The sequence below is a fragment of the Lissotriton helveticus genome, chromosome 4_1 (genome assembly GCF_964261635.1).
Source record: "Lissotriton helveticus chromosome 4_1, aLisHel1.1, whole genome shotgun sequence".
Lineage (NCBI taxonomy): Eukaryota > Metazoa > Chordata > Amphibia > Caudata > Salamandridae > Lissotriton > Lissotriton helveticus.
In genome coordinates this window covers 78,265,917-78,290,681 of record NC_136063.1, presented here as the reverse complement: position 1 = coordinate 78,290,681, position 24,765 = coordinate 78,265,917, and the positions used below count along the sequence as shown (strand labels likewise).

The 24,765-nt window shown below is 46.1% G+C and overlaps 1 protein-coding gene across 1 annotated transcript in view; it reads right to left on the bottom strand.

Annotated features, from left to right (window-relative positions):
* LOC144827881 (uncharacterized) overlaps nucleotides 1-22,462 on the bottom strand; it is a 247,038-nt gene extending 224,576 nt beyond the window's left edge. The window contains 1 exon segment of the mRNA XM_078686046.1: nucleotides 22,402-22,462. The gene's annotated coding sequence lies outside the window, so the exon portion shown is untranslated.
* Between the last annotated feature and the right edge of the window lie 2,303 nt (nucleotides 22,463-24,765).

Genomic DNA, 24,765 nt, shown 5'->3' with positions numbered 1-24,765 from the left:
GCCAGGCAAGATGGCTGGGTGGAGGTGAACCACTCCGGCTCAGGTGCCACGAAGCTGTTTCAGGCAACAATTGATGACACACGTAGTGACCAGCAGCCAGATCCCAAACCGGATGACTTATAGAACTGTCAGGGATCAATGAAAACATCCGCAACGATCCGGCAGAGTGGGCTGACGGCTGAGCACGGCCCGAGACTCCAGAGGGTTGTGTGATGGCGGCTCTCACGTTCGAGAGCACCCGAGCGTAGACTAGGAATCAACCTCTGGGCAGGCTGAATTGCCTGAGGCCAGACATCACCGAGAAACATCCTACCTAGAGCCCCTAGTACCTGCACAGGGGGCCATGAGGCTCAGGACCAAAGGAAGGACCCAGAAAAATGCAGTGTGGCACGGGGCGCCCCAGCTGTAGGAACCAGCACCGGAAAGGCCCCTTGATCGGCTCATCGGATCAGCAGTAGTGAGTAAAGGCCAGCGGTTTGTCGTACCAGGCCGAGGGTCACCTGGGAATGCAACGAGAGAGTCGTTCAAGGCCCCGATATAGTGCACACTCGAGGCGCCGGTCGCGCCTGACACCAAGATTGCGGCTGCAGAGAGGAGCCGAGCAGGGCGAGAGAGCCCTGAAGGGTGAAGCTGCTGAAAGTAAAGACAGCACTGGGACGAGACAACAAGGAGAAGTAAAGTTGCGGGGGCATACACTTTTGAGAATGAGGGACCAGCACCGGGTCGCTGCACGCCTGACCCCAAGTTGGAGGATAGGGGCAATTGAAACCAGACTACACATGCAGCAGAGTTCTTAGTCCACCTCGACACAACAGGAGATTTCTTAATATTGGGGGTCAGGGCTCCACTGCCCACGATCAAGAAGCAGGGGGCCGCACCTATACCACCTAAAAAGTCCAAAAGTAAGGTCAAACATTTCTTCACCCCGGCGGAGAATACCAGGGGGACGACTGTTCCATCATGGCACTTACGAAGGACGACCTTGTGGCTTTCCTGAGGGAATTCAAATCCGAGCTGCACACAGAACTGAAAATGCTCAAAGGCCTCAATGGAACAACTTAAAGCCGACCTCACTGAGAGTATTTCATCCCTTCAACAAGAAGTTGACTCCATCGGCACAAGAGTACTGGAGGTGGAGGCCCAAACACAGGATCTTCTTAGGAGAACCACGGACATGCACAAGAGAGTTCAGGATTTGAAGACCCAGCTACAACAGACACTGATGAAAAACGAGGATTCGGAAAACAGGTCACGGAAGGACAATATACGAATCAGGGACCCGGAGGAAGAAGCAGAAGGTCCGGACATGGAGACGTTCGTCGAGGGTCTTTTCGCGGAAATAGTGAGCCCACATCCAATAAAAATAAAAATAGAGAGCGCATTTTGTGAGCACACCCGCGGCAGGAGATAGACAGACCAGAGATGTTCTGGTCAAGCCACACTCCTTTAAAGTTAAGGAAGCAATACTGCAAGCAGCCAGGAATAAAGGCACGATCGCCTTTCAAGGCTTTAGCTACATGCTGTATCAGAACCTCACGCACTCCACTCTAAGACAGCAACTCTTCCGGCTTTTGACAACAAAATTAATAGCAGACATCAGATACCGATGAACCTGTCCGTTTGGTCTAGACTACAAACCCAATAATAAGTCGCAAGATGTCACGGATCTGGAGAGGAGCCTGGAACTACTGGGGCTCCTTCCAGCAGAAGATTCAGAGCCTCAACCAACCTCAAAAGACGGAGGGACCTTGCACACGTCGGCTTCCTAGTGGCGAACAATCCCAGGGGGGAGACAGACCAAGATGTAAAATGGATTTGACATTCATTAAAGGCACCACGGTTACCTCGGAATATCTCAGAGATTTACTAAGAGAAACCGAAATGGACAAAACCAACAGGTCGAGACATCTGTGAACCGAGATACAGGGAGGGCAGCACCTCCTAAGGATCTCAGAGCGGATAAAGACAACACATGGACACACTACATTTGCAACAGAGCAGAGATAGCCGAGGTGGTGGGCCTAGACAATGGCGCCCACCATCACGAAGGACGGTATCGATGGGGGTCATCAGGTCTATCGGCAAAGGTTTTGTTGGGTTTTGCAGTTCCACAGTTGGGAGGGGGGGGGTTGTTATGGGGAAAGGTGGTGGCCATATAAAGGTGTTCAGTCTACATCACAATGCCTCAACAGGGAGCACCTGGACAAAGGAACAACGGGGGAGGCCGTAGGGAGCAACGAGGAGGGAATTGCTGCATGCATTAGAATTAGAGGGGGACGGGAAGAAAAGGGGATGACTCACCATAACGTTTAGTATAGCCTCCTGGAATGTTAAGGGGCTGAACTCCCCGCTCAAGCTTCAATAAGTCTGGAAATACTTAATAGATCACCAACACGATATAGTGGCTCTTAATTTCTATCAATCCAAGAAAGGAGACTATGGGCTTTTTTAAGGTCCAGCATACATGCCCAGACAATAGCAGTATGAACAAGCATTTGCAATGCAATAGGTCTCGCATTAGGAAAGTTTGAGCTATTGGTATTGTAAATGACAAAGTGGTACAAAAGGGGGTGGTAGTGATGGACGGAGCATCTGAAGCAATCAAAGACTCACACCCAGTCAACAGATCTGGGTTTAATCCATCACCGTTCTTTAGCCCACTCTGCCACCCCAGTTCAGACATGGCCATATGCAAATCAGTCTGACCCTGTGCCTCATGGTAACAGTCCAGCCCGAACTGCAAAGCCATGCCTTCCCTGGACCGGAAACAAGCTTCCAAGGACCGGTTTCTGGCATTTTATCCGTCTTCAGCCCGGCTTGCTTGAATCCAGTGGCCAAGTGAGCAAGGGACTCACGTCTGAGCATACCCTGCCAACTCATGGCGAACAAAGTGGTACAAAAGGGGGGGTGGTGATGGACGGAGCATCTGAACCAATCAAACACTCACACCCAGTCAACAGATCTGGGTTTAATCCATAACCGTTCTTTAGCCCAATCTGCCACCCCAGTTAAGACATGGCCATATGCAAATCAGTCTGACCCTGTGCCTCATAGGAACAGTCCAGCCCGAACTGCCAAGCCATGCTTTCCCTGGACCGGAAACAAGCTTCCGAGGACCGGTTTCTAGCATTTCAGCTGTCTTCAGCCTGGCATGCTTGACTGGGGGTGAGTGTTTGTATTGTCAACTCTCCGTCCATCATCACCTTTGGTTTTTCTTTACTCGCCCTAAGTTGGCAGGGTATGCTCAGACGTGAGTCCCTTGCTCACTTTGCCACTGGAGTCAAGCAAGCCCGGCTAAAGACGGCTGTAATGCCAGAAACCGGTCCTGGGAAGCTTGATTCCGGTCCAGGGAAGACATGGCTTGGCAGTTCGGGCTGGACTGTTCCCATGAGGCACAGGGTCAGACTGATTTACATATGGCCATGTCTGAACTGGGGTGGCGGAGTGAGCTAAAGAACGGTGATGGATTAAACCCAGATCAGTTGACTGGGGGGTGAGTGTTTGTACTGTCATTGCTCCGTCCATCATCACCTTTGGTTTTTATTGTAAATGACAAACATTTTATTTATGGGTTGGTTTTGAAAATAGTGAAATTAATAGCTTTGTCATTTACAATGCCAATAGTTATAACAACTTTTGCAAATGTGACACCTTTAGCATTTGTAATGCAATATGTGTTGTATTTACGTGACTAAGATGTATTGATATTACAAATAACAATGGTTTTTAATTTTTTTAAATACTTAAATAAAAGTTATTGTAATTTATAATGGCAATAGCTTAAACTTTTGTAAATAACTTTTGTGAAGATTATGTTCAGTGTATTTTGTGATTAAAATCCAAGAACAGAAGTGAAATATTAACATCTTTGTGACATTTGTAATAAAGCTTGAAACATTGAGAGAACATATTTGAACCAGTTGTTGAATGGTTGCGACAAGTGATGCTGTGGCGTTCAGTGATGTTGTGGTTGCGATAGATAGAGGGCGATCGATAGAGGGCAATCGATAGAAAGAGTAATTATGTGGCACTGAGTGGTATTTGGAGTGTATGTTGCGTTGAGCGCAGTGTAAATATGTAGCATATAATTATTTGGCACTGAGTGGTATTTGGAGTGTATGTTGCGTTGAGCGCAGTGTAAATATGTAGCATATAATTATTTGGCACTGAGTGGTATTTGGAGTGTATGTTGCGTTGAGCGCAGTGTAAATATGTAGCATATAATTATGTGGCACTGAGTGGTATTTGGAGTGTATGTTGCGTTGAGCGCAGTGTAATTATGTAGCATATAATTATGTGGCACTGAGGGGTATTATGAGGAGTGTATGTTGTATTCAGTAGAGTGTAATTGTGTGGCGTGTAATTATGCAAGTATAGAGTTAAAAATGTATTTCTTCAATTAAAAAATATGTGTCAAGGCATAATTCAAAAAGATAATTAAATTGAAACATGTTCTCCTCATGAGACAAAACAAACATTGATTACTGAAATACAGTTAACAAAACACAATATACACATGTTCTACAGGCATAAAATACAGACAGATGTTTTCTGATAAACACAGATATCAAAGGACAATCATGACAATGATAAACAAACAGTGGCTGTGAGATGGCTCTTCGACATGAGCATTGGCACACTATGTGCCTTCATCAGGAAAGCCACAAAATGTCCTAAAAACTATTTAAAAGCCAAATAAAATACACTGAGATTCAGGATAAACAATTAGAGATGATCAACTACATACCTTTACCAAAAGAGAAACATATATTTAAATTATACAGCACAAGAATCAGGATGTAAGATGGGAGTAAAAGAAAAGAAAAAGAAGTAGTGCTAATACCGTCACCCCAAGATCAAAGACCATATATAAGAAGTGGTAATAGGATAATAGACATACTTGGTTCAGCTCTCCTATAGATGGAAAAAGGAGAGATGAGGTTCAGGAGTGCACCTACAAGTACCGTGCAGATAATGGCTTTAACTATACTCAAGTGGTTTGTGAATAGCTATGCCAATATACATGCTTACTGCGCAATAGTCATGAGCCAATCCGAATGGAAAATGATAAGTCAACCAAAAGGATTCACACCAGAGTTTAAGAATAAAACATAAGTTATTTAATAAATGGATAACATAAGGTAGGGCATACTCCTTGTCATATTCATTGATGGAAGTAATTACCCTCTCCGAGGAATACAGATATGTGTGCCTCAAAGGAAGTCTTGTCAACGTGAGCAGGTTTATACGCAAGTTGATCTGATAAATAAAGACGAAAAAAGCTACAGAAATGAGAATAATAGAAAATTGCCTGAATTGGATATGGTTACCTATAGTGACTATGTGAAAACGTGTATATACCTGATAACAAGTAGAGCATGTCGGACCTGACAAAATGGCAATTTTATTGTAGTTGGCTTCCAACCTGATTAAAACGATCTGAGTGGCGACTACCTGATTCTATGTCCAGGATGTTGCGCTCTGCTCTAAGTGGTCCACATGTTTCATGCCTTGCTGTCAGTCTGATCATGCGGCAATTCCTCAGGACCAAATCATATCTTAAATCTACACACCGTGGTATGTGGGTTAGCTAACCTAGAATGATCACAGAAAATATCTAAAGGGAAAGGTTTACCTAAAGATGTGATGGACCATCTATAAAGAACACATAACATGATTAAGGGCCAGATGTAGGTGTCTAAATACCGGTCGGAAACGGCTGAAAATATCAATTTTCGGCCGTTTCCGACCGGTATTTGGACATTGGTATGTAGGGCTTTGAAAAACATACAGATTCGGTAATTTTACCGAATCGGTAATTTTACAGATTCGGTAAAATTACCGATCGGTAAAATTACCGAATCTGTATTTTCTTATGTAGGTAGCACTTTAAACAGTGCTACAGGGCCTTTAGAATTCGTTATTTACCATGGAATACTATTCCATGGTAAATAAGAATTCCAGTGTACATGCACATCTGTGCATGTACACCTGTGCCATGTGACACACAGACATGCCCTAAGGCATATGGCACATGGCACACAAGCCAGGAACAGGGGTGCAACAGGGTGTCAAAGTGACACCCTGTCACCCTTGCAAATTCGGTAGTTTTACCGATTCTGTAATTACAGAATCGGTATTTCCCATTGATTCCTATGGGCTTCAAAGCCCATTGGAATCAATGGGCAATACCGATTCGGTATTTACAGAATCGGTAAATACCGAATCTTAACGATTCGGTATTTACAGATTCTGAAATACCTACATCTCCCCCCTTCATATTTACCACTTCTTAAATACCGAATCGGTAAAATTCGGTATTTAAGAAGTGGTAAATAAGAATTACCTACATCGGGCCCTAAGCCTTTATCATAGTGACTCTTCCTGTTAGGAACAACTCTCTCTCAATTGCATTGTTGTGACCCATCATGTGCAAACAGTGAGTGCAAGGTACAGTCATAATAGTGATGACGTCTGAATTAAAATTGGTGCGGGTGTTAAAATCAAGTAAAGTTTACTGCATCAAAAAGTAGCTTTGATGCATTAGGTGTCTCCATGCTCACCTGAAGGCTGAAGTAGCCTGGCTCCATCAGTTTCAAATAGCTTCAAGACACATGAATTTAGTGTCCTGAGGAAAGAGATATTAAGAGTCGGAATTTGGAGCAGGAATAGCTAATGGTTATTACCGGCAGGTAACCCGTCAAGTATCAAGCTGCCAGCCGCTAGTGGATGGTGGCCAGGGCCTCTACCCGGCACTGCATGCGCAAGGGACACAGATTACGTTAACGCGGCGAGCCCAATAATAGAACAGGGCTCCGTCCTTCACTCAGAACCCAACGCACCATATCGAGATGATTGGTACGACCAGAGGAAACGCCAGGCTCTAGGATGATGACTACTAAACAATAACAGACTGTTACTGTCCATCGGTTTCTTGTACAAGGTGGTGCTGAGTTGCCCATCTGAAATCCTGATATTCAGGTCTAAGATTGAAACCTCGGTTTCAGATATGGTGCTTGTGAAATGTAAATATAGATCACGGCTATTGATCCATTAATAGAATAGATCGCAGGTAGATCTTTCCAGAATATTAAAATATCATCGATAAATCTTTTCTAAAGTCTAAGATTATTGATGTAATGGTTGGTAGGTTGAAAGATGACATTGTCCTCGAAGGCCGCCATGTACAGACACGCTACACTGGGCGCAAATGTGCTGCCCATAGACGAGCCCTGGGATTGGTGGTAAAGTTGCCCTCTGAATTCCCCCCCAAAAAATCTGAGGGCCAACATCGCACATTCCATTGGAGTGGAGAGGAGAAGTGTGGCTCATTGGTTAGAGGAGGCAGACCTGGAAACAGAGGTCAGCCCGAGACCAGGGTTCAATTACCGGCTCGGCGGGGTCTCGAGTCCTAAATTGTTCATGGACTCGACAATTCTCGCTCCGGTGCCTACTCGATTCACGGGTTCACACTCTGTGACTCTGGGCAATAGCTTGCCTAATCTCCACAACGGCCCCTCGCGGCGGGATGCCTGGCTTTCACCTTGTGGATACCCTGCCGGGGTTATCTCACAGGGGAATACCAGGACGGGTTCCCTAAGCAAGCGCTTAGAAACCGCTTGGTGATTTGCGCTATATAAATTCCTGTACATTTACATTATAAAGGAAATTGGTATTGGGGAAACCCAATCAACTGTTAAGTAGTTCCTCAATGACAGACAGGGTAGCACGTTGTGGAATATTCTTATACAGATCCTCCACGTCCAGAGTGACCAAGAGGCAGATCTCTTCTAGGCTCTGTACGTCTTCTATCAAATGCAGGACATCAGTGGTGTCGCGTAGAAAGGAGGGTGTGTCTCTCATAAGTGGCTGGAAAAAGTGATCACAATTTAGATAGTGGTTCCAGGTGCGAGCCAATGCCCGAGACAATTGGTCAACCTGGGACTGGTATGGTTCCCTTGTGAATTTTGTGCAGGATGTAGAAGTATAGGACCTTGGGCTCTTTCATGATAAGAAAGTCTGCTTATTTTCTACTGATCCATCCTTCTGTCTCTGCTGAAAAGATCATTGCTGAGATCTGGGTGGCCAGACGTGATGTGGGGTTCTCTACAATGGTAGTGTAGTATCTCTCATTATTCAATTGTCGTAGACACTAAATGTCCTAATCTGAGGTGGCCATGATCACTGTTGCCTCTCCCTTATCAGCTTGTTTTATTGTTATGTTTGTATTGTCAGCCAGGGATCGGACCGCCTCCACCTCTACTGCTGAAAGGTTGAGGAATTGGGGTAGGGATGCTAGTGTTTTCCAAGTCCTTGAGCACAGCTTGCTCAAAAGTGAGCATCTCATTAGGTATCATACTGTTTGGTGTGTATGTGGAAGGATTGTATAGTCCTGTATCCTCCAATGTGGCAGATCATGAAAAAAATGCTTTGAAACTTATTTTGCGGAAGTAGTTCATGATCTCACAATGATTTCAAAACTTGTCAACCCTTGGAGTAGGGACAAAGCCTAGACCTTTTTGTAGCACCCTTCTTTCGGGGTCAGTCAATGTCCTAGAGGACAAGTTGACAACTAATTTCTCTTGAACCTGGTTTTGCTCTGAGTTTCCACCATGTGTGGTTGTTGTTTCTGCCACTGCACCTGTTTTTGTGCCCCTCTTCGCCCTATTCCTCTGCCACAGCCTCTGACTAAAAAAGGAGGGTTTGTTCCATGGAAGAATTGTGGTTGGCCTTGAGGGTACACTGGAAATTGCCAATATGGTGGTGCCTGATAGGGAGGCATATTGTAGTTAGGGTATGCGGGATAATAACCAGTCTTGGGTTGTTGTTACCCCAACTCCCGATGCTTGAATCACTATTGGAGGAGAAGAACCCTCTTCTATTAGTGTCTGAGCCATTACCTGAAGAATAGCTGTTTTTAGCTGTAACGTACTCTGCTTTAAGTTATGGAGAAACCTTTTCTTTGTTGAATTTTGGGATGTCCTTCTGCAGTTCCATTACTATTTATTTCAGAAGCTTTGTTTTCTACACTTTCATTGTTTATTTCCGCTGGTTTAGATTTAAATGCGGTAATTTGGATAGTGGTTCTCAGAGCACCATCTGCGATCTGAATTCTCACCAGAAGAGCATCAGCTAATCGCTTGGCAGTGTTAATAATCAGAATGAACCAGTCCCTAGTGCATTTCCATGCTACTAGGGACCACTCCTTTTTTAATACCGCATCTTCCAGGAATAGTCTGGGGAAGTTACTCACAGTCAGACCATTAGGGGCAATATTAGCCCAGAAATACTCTGTCATCATTGCGCCATGCAAGGTTATTTTAAGTCACTCCCTTTTCATTTAAGTGAGCGATGTCCAATCTTCCGATCGAAGCTACTTTTTAATGCAGTAAACTTTACTTGATTTTAACACCCGCAGCAATTTTAATTCACAGATGTCATCACTATTATGACGGTACCTCACACTCACTGTTTGCACAAGATGGGTCACAGCAATGTAATTGAGAGAGAGTTGTTCCTAACAGAAAAAGTCACTATGATAAATGCTTAATCATGTTATGTGTTCTTAATAGGTCGTCCATCACATCTTTAGGTAATACTTTCCCTTTAAATATTTTTCATGGTAATTCTAGATTAGTTAACCCACATACCACAGTGTGTAGATTTAGGATATACGATTTGGTCCTGAAGCATTGCCGCTTGATCAGACCGACAGCAAGGAACATGTTGACCACTAAGAGCAGAGCGCAACATCCTGAACATAGAATCAGGTAGTCGCCACTCTGTTTTAATCAGGTTGGAAGCCAGGCACAATAAAATTGCCATTTTGGACTTCCTTACCCGTTTTAAATCCAACACATTCACCCCATCTACACCCTTCTTTTAGGCCCCTTATACCCACAGTACATAACAGCAAGGAAAAAAGATCTCCGCCAAAGAGCCCCTCATTGGGTGCCCGTCAGGTATTGCAGCGCCGACCTGACGAGGAGCAAGCCCAATGATGAAGCGGGACACCCAGCTGGCTGGGTGTGTGAGGGCCCTAATTCCGAAAGGAGTGAATTCCCTTGCACTTCTTTCACTATAGGACTGCCTATTACTCCTGAGGTTACACTCTCCCTCCCCATTTTACATTCACTCGCTGAGGAACTGCATACACTTTGATACTGCTATTGTCTGGGCTAGACCTTAAAAAAGCCCATAGTCCCCTTTCTTGGATTGACTGGTTTCACGGGTAACCCCCGTGGGACTACTTGAGGTTACCAGGGACACAAATAGCCTCTCTGGTCCAATTTTACTTTGACTGTGAGCCTGCATTCCCACAAAGGGTGCCTTGCACCATTATGGAGGACAATCAGGAACTCAGTTTTGGTGACGATATAGTAGCTGAGATATTGAAGACACCCTCCATCTTGGGGTCAGACGGGAGTTCGGCCTCAGGTACCCAAATCGGAAGTTTGGACATCGCTCACTGCAATCAAAAGGGAGTAGCTTAAAATAAACTTGCATGACGCGATAATGACAGTATTGAGGGGCTGATATAGCCCCTAATGGTCTAATTGGGAGTAACTTTCCCAGACAATTCCTGGAAGATGCAGTATTAAAAAAAAAAAAAAAAAGTGTGATCTCTAGTGGCATGGAAATGTACTAGGGACTGGCTCATAACATTCTGATTATTAATACTGCCAAGCGATTAGCGGATACCCTTCCGTTGAGAATTCAGATTGCAGAAGGTGCTATGAGAACCACTATCCATATTACCGCATTTAAATCTAAACTAGAGGAAATCAACAATGAAATCGCAGAAAACAAAGTTTGATGAAACAAAAAGTAACAAAACTACAGAATGACATCCAAAAATTCAACAAATAGGTTCATCCAACTGTTATATTCTTCATTCTTTGTATTTCCCTTATAAATGTGTTTCCCTTTTATGCATATTGTATTCCTTTAATTATGGCACATGCCTTACAGTTGTGTATGACATCACTCAGAACTGTATTATCCATTCTGGTTGTGAACCTGGCTGTAAGAAGTACTGTGCTCCAGAAGATTAAAACTTCTCTTATTTATCTTGGATTTATCTTCTTCATTGGAACTTAATATTGGCGACGAGGAGAACTTGGTACCTGCTACTATTGGGAGCACAGGAGCGGTACAATTCTCAATACCAACCTTAAAGCAGACTACGATACAGCTAAAAACAGCTATTCTTCAGATGAAGACTCAGACACTAATAGAAGAAGGTCCTCCTCCTCCAATAGTGATTTATGCACTGCGAGTTGGGTTAACAACCCAAGCCAGGCTAATTGTTAGAAATGGAATCCCCACCTGGCTGAGGGTCGCACCGTCCAGTAGGAACCCCACTCCCACGTACATGAAGGGAGGGGCCCTTCCCCAAATGACGCCTGCTCCTCTTGGTAGGATGGTAGCTAGGGCAGGCAGGCAGGCAGGCTTATTCCCTAGTTAGCGTGCCAAGCAATTCGGACTACACGCGGTAGTAGAAGAGACCCACTGCAAAATAGACATGACACAGTTCTAGTAAAAATATAGACTTCTTTATATAACTTTCTCGTTAGCTGAATATCCGTACAGTACCTCAAGACGAGGCTGTGGTTCTATTATCAAAGTTCGTGGCGCACCCGCGGTGCGGCCCGGAGTATGCTTCGTACTCGCGGTTCTGTCCTCAAAGTTCGTGGCGCATCAGCAGTGCGGGCCGGAGTACACTGGGTACTCTGGGTTGAGTTCTCACAGTTCGTGGCGCCCTCAGCAGTGCGGGCAGGAGTGCGGAACGCACTCTACGTTGCTGCTGGTTAGTACAGGTGGAAGACAGGCGTGAGCCGCGACAGCGTCAGCAGGGCTCAGGTGATGGTGAAAGCTTGGAGCCGCGACAGCGTCAGCAGGGCTAGGGTGATGGTGAACGCTTGGAGCCGTGTCAGCAGGGCTCGGGTGATGGTGAACGCTTGGAGCCGCGTCAGATAGAGTGAGGGCGATAGATAGGATAGGATAGGATAGAGTGAGGGCGATAGATAGGATAGGATAGAGTGAGGGCGATAGGTAGGATAGAGTGAGGGCGATAGGTAGGATAGAGTGAGGGCGATAGATAGGATAGGATAGAGTGAGGGCGATAGATAGGATAGGATAGAGTGAGGGCGATAGATAGGATAGGATAGAGTGAGGGCGATAGATAGGATAGGATAGAGTGAGGGCGATAGATAGGATAGGATAGAGTGAGGGCGATAGATAGGATAGGATAGAGTGAGGGCGATAGATAGATAGAGTGAGGGCGATAGGTAGGATAGAGTGAGGGCGATAGGTAGGATAGAGTGAGGGCGATAGGTAGGATAGAGTGAGGGCGATAGGTAGGATAGAGTGAGGGCGATAGGTAGGATAGAGTGAGGGCGATAGGTAGGATAGAGTGAGGGCGATAGGTAGGATAGAGTGAGGGCGATAGGTAGGATAGAGTGAGGGCGATAGGTAGGATAGAGTGAGGGCGATAGATAGGATAGAGTGAGTGCAATAGATAGGATAGAGTGAGGGCGATAGATAGGATAGAGTGAGGGCGATAGATAGGATAGGATAGAGTGAGGGCGATAGATAAGATAGGATAGAGTGAGGGCGATAGAGAGAGATAGATGGATGTGGGGGGGTGTTGTGTGGGGGTGTGGGGGGTTGTGTGTGTGGGGGGGTTGTGTGTGGGGGGGGTTGTGTGTGCAATAAAGAACTAAAAACACAGAAGGAAGACAAGCAGCAGCAAGCTTAAAAGCAGCTTTATGACAGCAATCGGCTTTACAAACTGAGTAGCATGTGTGATTTAAAAGAAAAAGAAATTGTGCAGCATGCGGAGCGCTTTTACCTGCTTTGCTTTTTGTTTAAGTATGCAGCTTGGGAGGAAGCGCTATAGAGCCGACTTCCAAAATAGATGTTCATCCAGAAAGTGGGCAGAATGAAGCAAAACCTCTCCCTTTCCGCTCAAACAGCTCCACTAGAGCTGCGGAAGACCGAAGGGTAGGTAAGGAGCAGTAAATATAAAAAAATTAAACCCCTTCCCTTCAACATAATGCCCAGATGGCTATACGTGCCGAGAAGCAGCAGCGCGCTTACAAGAGCAACAGAAGCTGTGGTTGCCTCGAGCAGCAGGGTGCTGGTTCAGTGGCGCATGTGCAGAGTGCGAACACTATCACAGAGCCTCACAGTCCGTGTCTGCCGTCCACCAGAGCCGCCCGCCGACCGCTGCTTCACAGAAACCCCTGACAGCAACGGTGAGCACCGGCGGTTTACAGGCACAGGCGCAGGCAGAGCTCCTCGCAGAAAACGCCGGCCGAAAACGGCGGGAACGGCCCGAGAGAGGCGGGAGCCTTGGCGAGTAGCGAGCTGCCCCGGAGCAGCTGTGGGAGCAGTTTCGGCAGCTTCTTGAGGGCTATAAAATAGCGGAATCATCGGGAACGGCCCGACGGAGACGGGAGTCATAGCGAGCCATCCCGTGGGTCGTACTGTGAGTCGGGGCCCCCGGCAAAACAACTGACAACAACTTCCAGTAGAACTGGTTGCCCGCATCCAGCCAGACAGTCAGCGGAGGAGGAGCTGCAATCTGCACCCTGGGGAATAGGTGAACAGGTGCCAGCAAGGTAAGAGGCGGTGGCTGGAGGGAAAGAAGAAAAGCAAGAAAAGCAAGCGCGGCAGCCGTTAGAGGCGGCCGCAAAGTAAGAGCCGGGGGTGGACCCAGGGAGGCTGGTTGACTAGGTCCTCCCAGCCTGCAGTCTCCCCGTGTGCTCCGCTTGCTTCCTCGTTGCTTGCCACGCGCAGTTTGCTGCCACCATCTGGCATTCGCCATTCTCTGACACCCTTATCACAAGCGACATAAAATAAATAAATAAAAAACAGAAGCAAAACAGTCAATATATCAGACAAACCAACAACAACGCTACTCACCACAACTCACTACGAAGCAGTATGAGGTCGGGGAAACTACGAGGCAAAGACGCCAGAGCAGCTATACCACAGGGGAAGACAAAGAAGGTCAAGGGGGTCCCCCCATGTATGACCGAAAGTCGAAGGGACAGTCGTGGGTAGGGGCAAGAGTCCCACAAAGTTAACCCAGGAAGATCTAGGCTGTAGCATAACAGCTCCCGCTATGGACTCTGCAGGCCTCGCAAACCCCCCCCCCAAGGCACGTCACATCAATTTGTCAATCCTGGTTCACTAAGCTCGGACGAGGGAGCCAATAGGATCAACAAGGATAGTACAACCAGCAGCCCTGTAGAGAAGAATGAGGGAAATAATTTGATAGACGTAACACCACTCCCTGCACATAGCGAACAGGCCCCGCATTTAAAAGCAAGCAAAAGGGCATTGATCACAGACTTCCTCAAAGTTTGTCAAAGACTTTCCACGGGGAGCGGAAACGGGAAGGTACCCCTACCACATGACTACGGCTCCAAATGTAAAAGCATACAATACAACACTCACATGGAGGGCATAAATAAGGAAGCCCACGGTCTGCATCACCACCATACCGGCCAAGGTGTTACAGTGAATCCTGCAAAGCCCATACCACAAAGTCAAGAAGGATTTCCGGGTGTAAGGGGTCCGGCCCTCTCTGGTCAAACGTTTTAAAGACCCAACAAACAGCTAAAGACTCAAAGCAAGCTAAGGGGGACTCACCCTTTCAATCACACAAATGACCCACATTCCACCGGCGCGTGCCCTAGTAAACTGGGCCCCGGACGCAATTGAGGACTTGGTTTTTCTAGAGCAGAGTGTACATATAATTCAGAATACGCCCGACTACAATCGAGGAATCAACTCCGCAGTCTCAGGCGCAACCCTGCATTGCAAAACAGGGCCCAACGCCACAGGCAAACTCTCACAGTCCAACGTCCAGACAGCTCACGCCGGGTTTGGGAAAAAAGTACTGCTCTCTTTCCACCGGACAAGCTAATGAAGACACCGACGCTATCAATGATAGTCTGCCATCGAAGCCACAGGAACTAAATTTAACAGCAATTGTGACTGCAAAACTCGAACGAAGTACACGCGAGCTATCAGCTCAATACAATCAAGGTCCCGGGAAGGAAGAGAGTACCGACAAAAGGCCAGGGAACGACCAACTGCGTGAGCATTTTATCCAACTAGACCCCTTTGTCTACTCTGCTATATCACCCATCCCCATCCCCAGACACCCTCAGGGGGAATCGCCAGATATCAGTCAAACGGTTTCCATTTGGCCGCAATTATTAAAGACAATGGAAACCATAGGAGCCGCCACGTCCTATCACGTGGACAAACTGGATACCCAAGTCGACCTGCTCAACCTCCTGGAGTTCCACGTCCAGGGGATTGAAGCAAACCTACAAGACTTAACACCTTCAATGCTACAGTGTATTTTTCTCCTACGCTGAAGATCCTAATTTCCCATTGTTCAGGACAAGGCCAGCTCATCATAAGCACAGCTCCAGTGGACCTGCATGACGAGCTGACCTTGTCATTAGCATCCAAGAGGTTAAGTACCATGATAACTAAGGTTCAACTAAATAACGATCAGACTTTCTACACTTGCCATTGCTCCAACATAATAGATAAACTGGCCACAGTACCCAGTCTGATGACCCAGATACTGGGGGCTGTTAAGGATTCGTCAAAAGACTCCCCAATGGAAACAACCACAACAACAAGTGAATCAACCGGCAAACTAAAGAGGGCCCTGGCCGGCTGACAAGGCCGTCTATTGCTAGCAGGGGCGAAGAGAGCCTGGAATCTTAAGACCACCTACATTCCCCCTCAGTAAAGGGAAACAGGTCGCCAGCAAGCCCAGACGAACACAACTCGGTTAACCGCATAGAGGCAGCTGAGTTAATTCAGGGGCCAATTCCCAACATCACGCCAACCACTAATCACACCAAACAGGCTCCAACGCTCACAAAGAGAGAACGGAAGCGACTAAGAAAAGCCAGAAATGCAAAAGCACAAAACCGATGGGTCCCACAAACCTCTTCGGAAAAATCCATCAACAACTCTGAGATCAAGGAAGCCAAACAGCACCCCGAGAGCGTCTTACCACAAACTAGAACAACGCCAGAGCAAGGGTCCACGCCGATGGTTCACCTACCCACCAAGGCACCCCCAATTTTAATTTCAAAAGGAGCGATAGGTGATACAACTACAAACCAGCACACATTAAAAGTGTTCAGTAATTTTTAAACCCGCGGGACAAAAACCAGATTGCAAGGTACCACTTTAAGAGCCGGGAAAAAACATAAACATTAATCAAAGGAAAGAATCAAGCGATAAGTACTCACCCAGCCAAGCCCCAGGCATCAAAAGTCAAGCCAACTTAGTTAATGCCGCAATGATCAAGGAAATCAATTTACGAGACACACAGGGCGGAGAACCTCATGTATCATCAGCTCCAGTCTCCAACGGACAAGATCTTGCCAACAGCGTACAGATGGCAAACTCACACACATTAGAGCTAGAGGGGGTACAGGTAGGACCAGCCCCTCCACCTAATGAAGAGAGCAGACGACCAAAAATCCCAAATCGGCCCACGTCAAGCAACAAAATAGAGTTTACTCCACAATATTGTTCAAGAGGGTCCTACGACATCCTGAACAGAGGGGCCATTTTAAGACTTCTAGAAGAACTACCAGGTCTGCGACACCTAAAATCGAGCGACCTCGAATTAATAGAGTTCAAACCAAACCCTCTTCAATCAGGCTCCGACTCGACGATTACAACGTGGACCAACCATACCATCACAGACCTAATCCTATCTCATAGGGAGGCTTTCACCGCATGGGGCATTGAATTAAAAAAAAGTGGAGCCCGCACGATATCCCAGCCCGCTGCGGAAACAAAACCCTAAAATAAGCCTTTTAAAAAATGCCAAAGGGACAGATTTAAGAAGCTGTATCGAAGTGGAAGCGCAGCGACTAAGGCAAATCACAATCACTTTCGCTCACCAAGAGGCAGATATGCCCGAAAGGCCCCAACACGCTACTCGGGCACAATCCCACAGGAATGCAGCTTGAACTGACAGCAGACCAACGATGGGGGAAAAGTAGGGCTGCACGATCTGCTCATGGAACATCAATGGTTTAAATGCAAAGCTGGAGGAAGACGACTTTATTGAGTTCATAACCCAATTCAAAATACTTTTGTTCCAAGAAACATGGCAGATCAAAAATTCGCCTCTAGTGGGATACAAAGAATTCTTTGTTCCAGCCCAGAAGGATGGACGCTCCGGCAGGGCCAAAGGGGGCCTATCCATTTTCACATCAACTGAGTATACCTGGACACCAACAAGCATCGACTTAGACTCTACATGGATGCAATGTATCAAAGTGGAAATTTCCCCAAACCTGGGTCTATTGATCGTGAATCTCTACATGCACCCCGGCGGAAAACAAAGGGAAAAGGATAAAACAACTAGTCACCACAATCAAGTCACTGAAATCAATCTACCCAAGTGAAAACATGATTATAACGGGAGATTTTAATCTGAACCTAATTTGTGGTCAGGAGGGAACCCTCCCCATTCACATCGAGCCACGGCAGGGCAATCAATGCAGACAAAATGCATTGGGAAGGAAATGCGCCTCAGAACTGGAAGCTCTTCATCTGCACACCCTAAATGGGAGAGGCCATCTGGACAGACCAGCCGCTCTAACGAGGGCCTCCAAGAACTCAGGCTCTACCTTAGATTATACCCTGGCTGACCCCGACCTATTTTATCACATTAGTGACTTCCAGATTCAGGAACGCGGAGGAAGCGATCATTTTCCACAGACCCTTATCCTGACCATCCAACCTACAAAGTCGGAGAAGGCTGTGCCTCTGTCCTTGAACACAAAAATCTTCAACCTAAAACGGCTAAACTGGAACGAAGGAAATCTCTCTATCCTAATGGAGTCATGCCACGTATTGCTCCAACTATCTGAAACATCGAGAGACATGGTTAAAACTTGGGAAAACTTCGTAATGGAGATCAACAAGAAACACCATTCCAACAACAGAGGACGCAAACCCATAAGAAAAAGAGGTGGGGAGTGGTACACACCGAAACTGCGCCAGCTAAAAAGGCAATTAAACGCATTCCTTAGGGCCGCAAGCAAAAAAGACCCTCAGCTATTACAACCTACGCTGAACACAATCAAATCACTAAAAAAAAAAAAAAGAGAGAACTAAAAAGAGAGACCAATCTGGCCAAGCAAATGTATAAGGAAAAATTAGCGTGCTCCATACTCCACGCAAGCAAATTACAGAATTCAAAAGATTTTTGGGCAAAAATAAACTTTATGCTAAATGGCAAACATCGCCAGTTTAACTCAGACATGACGGACCAGCTCTGGAGTAGTCACATTGACTTATTATATAATTCCTCGCACAATTCACTCATGGATAATAACGCCGAGCGTCCCGAGGAGCTTCCTAGCTCCAGCCTGAGCACAAAGCTAGTTCCAAAAATCATTGGGAATTCACCGCCATCAAAGAATACGGGAGACATGTAATCATTTTCATTAAAGCAGGTCTCAAACACCATAAAATCATTGAGAGCAGATGGAGCGCCCGGACCAAACGGGCTTCCCAATGCCTTATTTAGGAAAGATCCAACGTTTTGGGCCAGCCAACTAACTCCTTTATTTGGTCACAGCCTAAAGACCGGGAACATTCCCGAATCATGGAGAGGCAGCATTCTTCATCCAATCTACAAATCCGGGTCCCGCGCAGACCCTAACAACTATAGGCTGATAGCCTTAATAGATGTGGAGGGCAAGATCTATGCTTCCAACTTGTTGGTGGAACTGGAATCCTGGGTGAGCAGCACAGGGATAATTCCTCGGACACAAACAGGCTTTCAGCCAGGACTGGGCACCTTGACCAACTTATCCGCGTTAACCCTCCTTGTTAACAAAGCAATCCACAACACCACCCCGCTGTACACTTGTTTCCTAGACTTAAAAGCGGCCTTTGACAAAGTGCCCAGATCAAATTTTTGGGCTAAAATGAAAGCCTGGGGCATGCCGCCAAAGTTGTTGGGAGCAATAATTGAGCTTTATTCAGACACTTGGGTCCAAGTGAAAAAAGGAGATGGTCGACGCCTGACAGAGAAATTCCACACAACCAACGGTTTAAAGCAAGGCTGCGTACTGGCACCCAGCCTCTTTAACATCTATACCGCGGACCTAGAAAATGACCTATGGACCATTCAGGGGGATCCACCAAAATTGGACCACTCACCTATAATAAGTCTTCAATATGCAGACGACATTGTGCTCCTCTCAAAAACCCCCATCGGTCTACAACGCTTGATCTCCAAACTGTCGCAGTACCTCTCGAACGCACAATTGATTATAAACCTAAAAAAAAAAAAAACATCCTATGCTTCGGCGGCTCAAGAAAGAAAAAACAAAATTTCGTTTGGAAGATACATTCTACGTCTCTAACCCAGGTAGATCAAAATAAATACCTGGGAATCTTATTGGACCACCAATTAAAGTTTAAACAGCACCTGGAACAGGGGAAATCCAAAGCCAAGCAGCTTCAATTTGCTTTTAAAACTGTCCAAAAGCAATTAAACGGACATTCCACTGGCCACATTCTTAAAATTGCAGCCGCTAAATTTCTGCCATCACTAACATATGGCTCTGAATTACTGGCAACCCGGGACTTCGCAGTGTTAAATCTCGCCCAATCCAGGCTGTTCAAAAACCTTTTCTCAATCCCGCGTCACATCTCTCAAGCCCAAATTCGTTTGGAGTTCGGTCTTACCAACCAGCTCCCGGCAAGACAAGGAGCACTCGTCAAATATTGGCGCATGAGGGATGCAGCAGACGAATCCCTGGCGCACCTTTGCTGGTCAGAAGTTGAAAACCAGGCCGGGCTTCCTGACTCCACATATAAGACCTTGAGGCAAGCTCTCGAAGCAGTAAAACTGGAAGAATCCTGGCTTTCGCCCATGACTTATTCTGCCTTCAAGCTGATAACCAAGAAAGCAGTCAAACAAGCATCATTACTCATGGATAAAGCAGCAATGGCTGGCAAAAACCATGCCTGGATCGTTTTGCCGTCCTATACCCACTTAAAACCTCAGGAATATTTGAAAGAATGCTTTAGGGACCACTACAAAAGGAAACTAAGCCTGTTAAGGCTGGGCTGCTTTTTGTCCAAAGATCTCACTCCAAGATGGCTACGGCTGTGGGCAACTCCCGACTGCCGCCTCTGTGGCAACGGCGCAGAGTCTTTACAGCACCTTATATGCATATGCCCGGCACTTTAGAATCTTAGAAAAACGCTTCTTCAATCACTTCTAAGAGAAGCCCAGGTGAGAACTTGTAGGGCGGCGGTGATAAGATGCCTAAGTGGAACTTGGATAGAACTCTCATGTAAAACCATAAAATTTTTGAATCTCGCTGCCGTAGAGCTGGAAAACAGGGCAGCAACCAAAGAGGTCTCCGGACAATAGGCCAGGCTTTGGCCGGCCACGGACTCTTCCACTCCTCTCCAAACGGTCACCTTTTTGTATTAAGAGTTAAGAATTAACGTGCCCCCTGTTTGAACTCCCATTACTCCCCCATACCTTTTCACTTCTCCCCCTCTTATTATGAGTTTAAAATAATGTGCATCCAGAACGAACTCACAAGATTCCTTTTATTCTTTTTCCTTTTAGACCTTTCCCCGCTAATTTTGCATATTTTATGATATCAGTTTTTAAGTTGATTTAAAGTGAATTTTGTGTTGTTTTTATGATTAAAATGTTGCTTGCATGGTGGTAAGTCCACCTTTTTATGATTTTTAAAAAAATCAAATAAAGTATTATTATCATCATACAAGAGCAACAATATTTAGAAACAGAGCAGCAGGTCTGCTTTAAAAGTTAAAAAGTGGTGCAGCGTGCGGAGCGCTTTTTTATCTGCTTTGCTTGTTGTTTAAGTATGCAGCTTGGGAGGAAGCGCTATAGCGCTGACTTCCTAAATAGATGTTCATCCAGAAAGTGGGGCAGAATAAAGCAAAACCTCTCCCTTTCCGCTCAAACAGCTCCACTAGAGCTGCGGAAGACCGAAGGGTAGGTACGGAGCAGTAAATATAAAACTAGAGAGAAGGGGGGGGTGTGATAAGCGTGAGGCGACAGCCTGGCGGCCGTCAAAGTGAAAGCCGTGGGCAGCAAATAAATTAGGGGAGGAGAAATGCCTGAGGCACAGCGCACGCTGGGGGATGCCTGTGGGAGGGGGGCTGGTTGCTTTGATGTGCACACGCTTTTTAGGTCAATGCGCTTGCGCATTGAGCCTTGCATTTCACGGGCACAGCATCAAATCGCCCGATGGTTAAACTCTGGTTAAGCCCCAATATCTCTCGCAAGCTCAATGCGCAAGCGCATTGACAGGCTCGACCTAAAAAGGAAGCCAGACCTTCTTGGTTTTCCGTTTATGTGTCTATATCACAAAGAAAGCAAAGACCATACACAAGTATAAGAACTAAGGTCTCCATATTCCTAGTAAATCACTACCTCATTAGTATATCAGTAGGGCTCCCGGTTGTATGGTATATTTTTTTTTTTAGCATTTCCATCTGTATTTATCCATATTTATTTTATGTTTTGGGACAAATAAAGTTATAAAACTGTACATTTCCATATTTTTATAATGGATGGACTAGCACTCATACTTTGATGTCTGTCTGTTTTAGCTATTTAAGATGCCAAGTATTATATAACAAAACATCCACTGGTAAATATTAGCATTATATCACAAATGTATACTGACACATGGCATTATTTAATGAAATTACATCCTGTTTTTTAAATTGCCCATGCTGTCCATCTGCTCAGCTGATGGCCTGTAATTCATGAGTCACTTAAAAGAAACCCAATTGTCTGTATTCATCCACTTTTAAAAATAAATACAGACAGAAAACACATTGTTTTCTGTCTGTATTTATCTGTAAAAACGGAAAACCAGGAGCCTTATATATCAGTAAATTGCCAAACATCAACCTACTTGAAGTGTGGTGATATTTCCATCCCACACTGTGCTGAGGCGTGGGGAAGGTAGTACAAGGGCATTGTCCAAATAAGAAATCTTTTTCTTCAGTACTGTATTAAGTCACTGCAAAAACAAATCAGACATAAACCGTCTGAGAAGTTGTCTATATCAACTCAACACTTAAAAATATTCGACCCCAGTTGGATGCTAGCACTTCAGTTTTTTTATCTCCCTGATTCTCCGAGTTCTAGCCTGTGTGTTACAGACATCCTATATGGCGATTATGGAGTAGACAAGCAACAATTATACATATTCTGAATGGCGTCAATAAATGCCTTCCTAAGGACACTCAGTACAAAACACCCGCTAGACATACCTCGCCATTCTCGCTCACATACAGGTCTCAGTAACCTCCTCTTCTTACCGTTAGAGTATAACAGCCAAACGCCCTCAGCCGCCATTCCGTCTCCTTGAGTACGAGAAAGAGTGACCTGTATCCGGTCGGTGCTCTTAAGCTTCCGTAACGGGTCACGTGACCCTCATCAAGACACTCTATAGTTTGCCGTATCTGTTCGCGCCATCGTGAAACATGTAAACATCAATCCCATGATTCACAAAAGACTATTAGTAACCAATACTACAGATCTTGTAACACTCCTTCAATACCGCCGATATTTATCCACTTTATTTAACTGTTTTTCTCCATATTTACATATTCAGAACGCATCACCCCATAAAATTGCCATTTATGACCAATATTATACCGGCTTGCACTGTAACCACTAGCAACTGCTCCCGAGTCCTACCTTGCTAGGACGAGTGGGAATGGTTCACAGGAGGTACCGTGATTTCCTATTCCCTGCACCTCATCTATCATGCAGCTGTAAACACTCGTGAACACGGTCGCCATCTTTGAATGTGGTAATAATGTGTTGTCACCAAACTTTACTGCACTGAATATACGTAACATAATATCTTGATGCGTGTCCATTTGTTACGCCAATTACATCTCCAAGACTAGTTCTGTTTGCAAGGCTATACCAATCGACCTTACTGCACAGAATATACGTAACATAATATCTTGATGCGTGTTCATTTGGTACGCCAATTATGTCTCCAAGACTAGTTCGATCTAAAAGGTTGCACCTTTCGATTGAAGCTTCGTAATCGTGTTATCTTTCTTAACACCTAGAAAATCTGCATGTGAGTAATATCCAACATAATATGCAGTTAAGTTTGATTACACCAAAAGGATTTTTATCAAAAAAGTCTATATTTTCGAGAAAATAGTGTACTTATGACCTCCATGCCTCTTGTTTAGTTGACATGGGTGCAAGTTGATGGTCAAGGGAACAAGTATGTGATGTAGAGGAGAGGTATGGTGCAGCGGCCAGGGCAGCTAACTTAGGAGCACAGGGCTCACGGTTGGATCCCCGGCTCAGGTGGCAGCTCAGTTAGCACCATGTGACTCTGGGCAATAGATCACTTAATTTCCACAACGGCCCACAGCGCCTTGAGACCCATAAGGATGAGTAGCTATGCTGCAAAAACGGCTCTGTAACAAAAACGGCCCCCAGGGCCCAAAACCGGCCCCCACCCTTGCGGCCGACCGGGGGATTGCCCGGTGCACACAACGGCCAGTCCGGGCCTGGGTAGGGTCGTGGACCAGGGTCAGCGGACTCGATAATTCTCCCCTCGGTGCCTACTCTAACCAGGGGTCCCACTCGGCAACTCTGGGCATTAGCTTGCCTAATCTCCACAACGGCCCCATCAATGCCGGGGATGCCTGGCTTCACCTTGGGGATTCCCATCAGGGACCATCCCACAGGGAAAGCCAGGACGGGTTCCCCAGCGGTATACAGCGCCAGGACGCCGACTGGCAACAGTGTGCTTCACAAGTATACACATTACATTACACTACTGTTACCAAAGTACAGTTACCGTATTATTGTAATTTTTTTATCAAAATTGTATTGGTATTGTCACCAAGATACAGTTTTTAGGTCTCGCGCCTAGCGATACACTGTGCAGCAGTGTTCGCGCAGCGAGAGTCCTTTTGACCGGGTTTTGAAAATGGACCTGTAAAATGCACTCGCTCATGCGTGTGATTTTACAATTGCGGCCTGCTGTTGGCCTTCCCTGCTTGTTGTTTTGTAAAATAGACAGCAATAGGCCAGAGGCGGGCGCATAGCTCCGCCCCTGGCCTATTGGTGTCTATTACATGTATTTCCTGCCATATGGTTTCAATTATCGTGCCCAGACATGGGCGCGATAATTGAAAGCATATGGTCGCGCGTGCACCACTCTGTTTTTTTGCCTGCCCAGACAGCCGCAGCTTCAGTGCCTTATGGTACCCCCAGGGCAGAAGCTTCTCCCGTCGCGCCCTCCTGTTCAGCCTGCTCGTTCTCGGACTGGAAACTTGTATTTTTTTTTTGCCTCCTTTGTGCTCTCTCTTCGCCCCCCCGGTTCTGGTGCTGAGACCGGGGCCCGGCACCCGGCGCATCGGTTCGGGCCCAAGGATCTCGGTTTGGAGCCCGGGTGTGGACCCCCCTCTAGCACCGCGGACCCCCGGATCTTTGCGCACCCTTGGATCATTCCGGGAGACCAGTGGATTACCCGGATCGGGCCTCGGATTTACCTTGGAGTCTGATCATGCAGGCCGGTGGGCTCGGAGGGCCTTGATGGGGCTGCGGTGGCCCTAGCGGGGGATGGAGACCCGGCATGTGCCGGTGAGTGTCGGCCCCCCTGCCCGGAGCCTCCATTATCATCATTAACCTTTATCTGAACA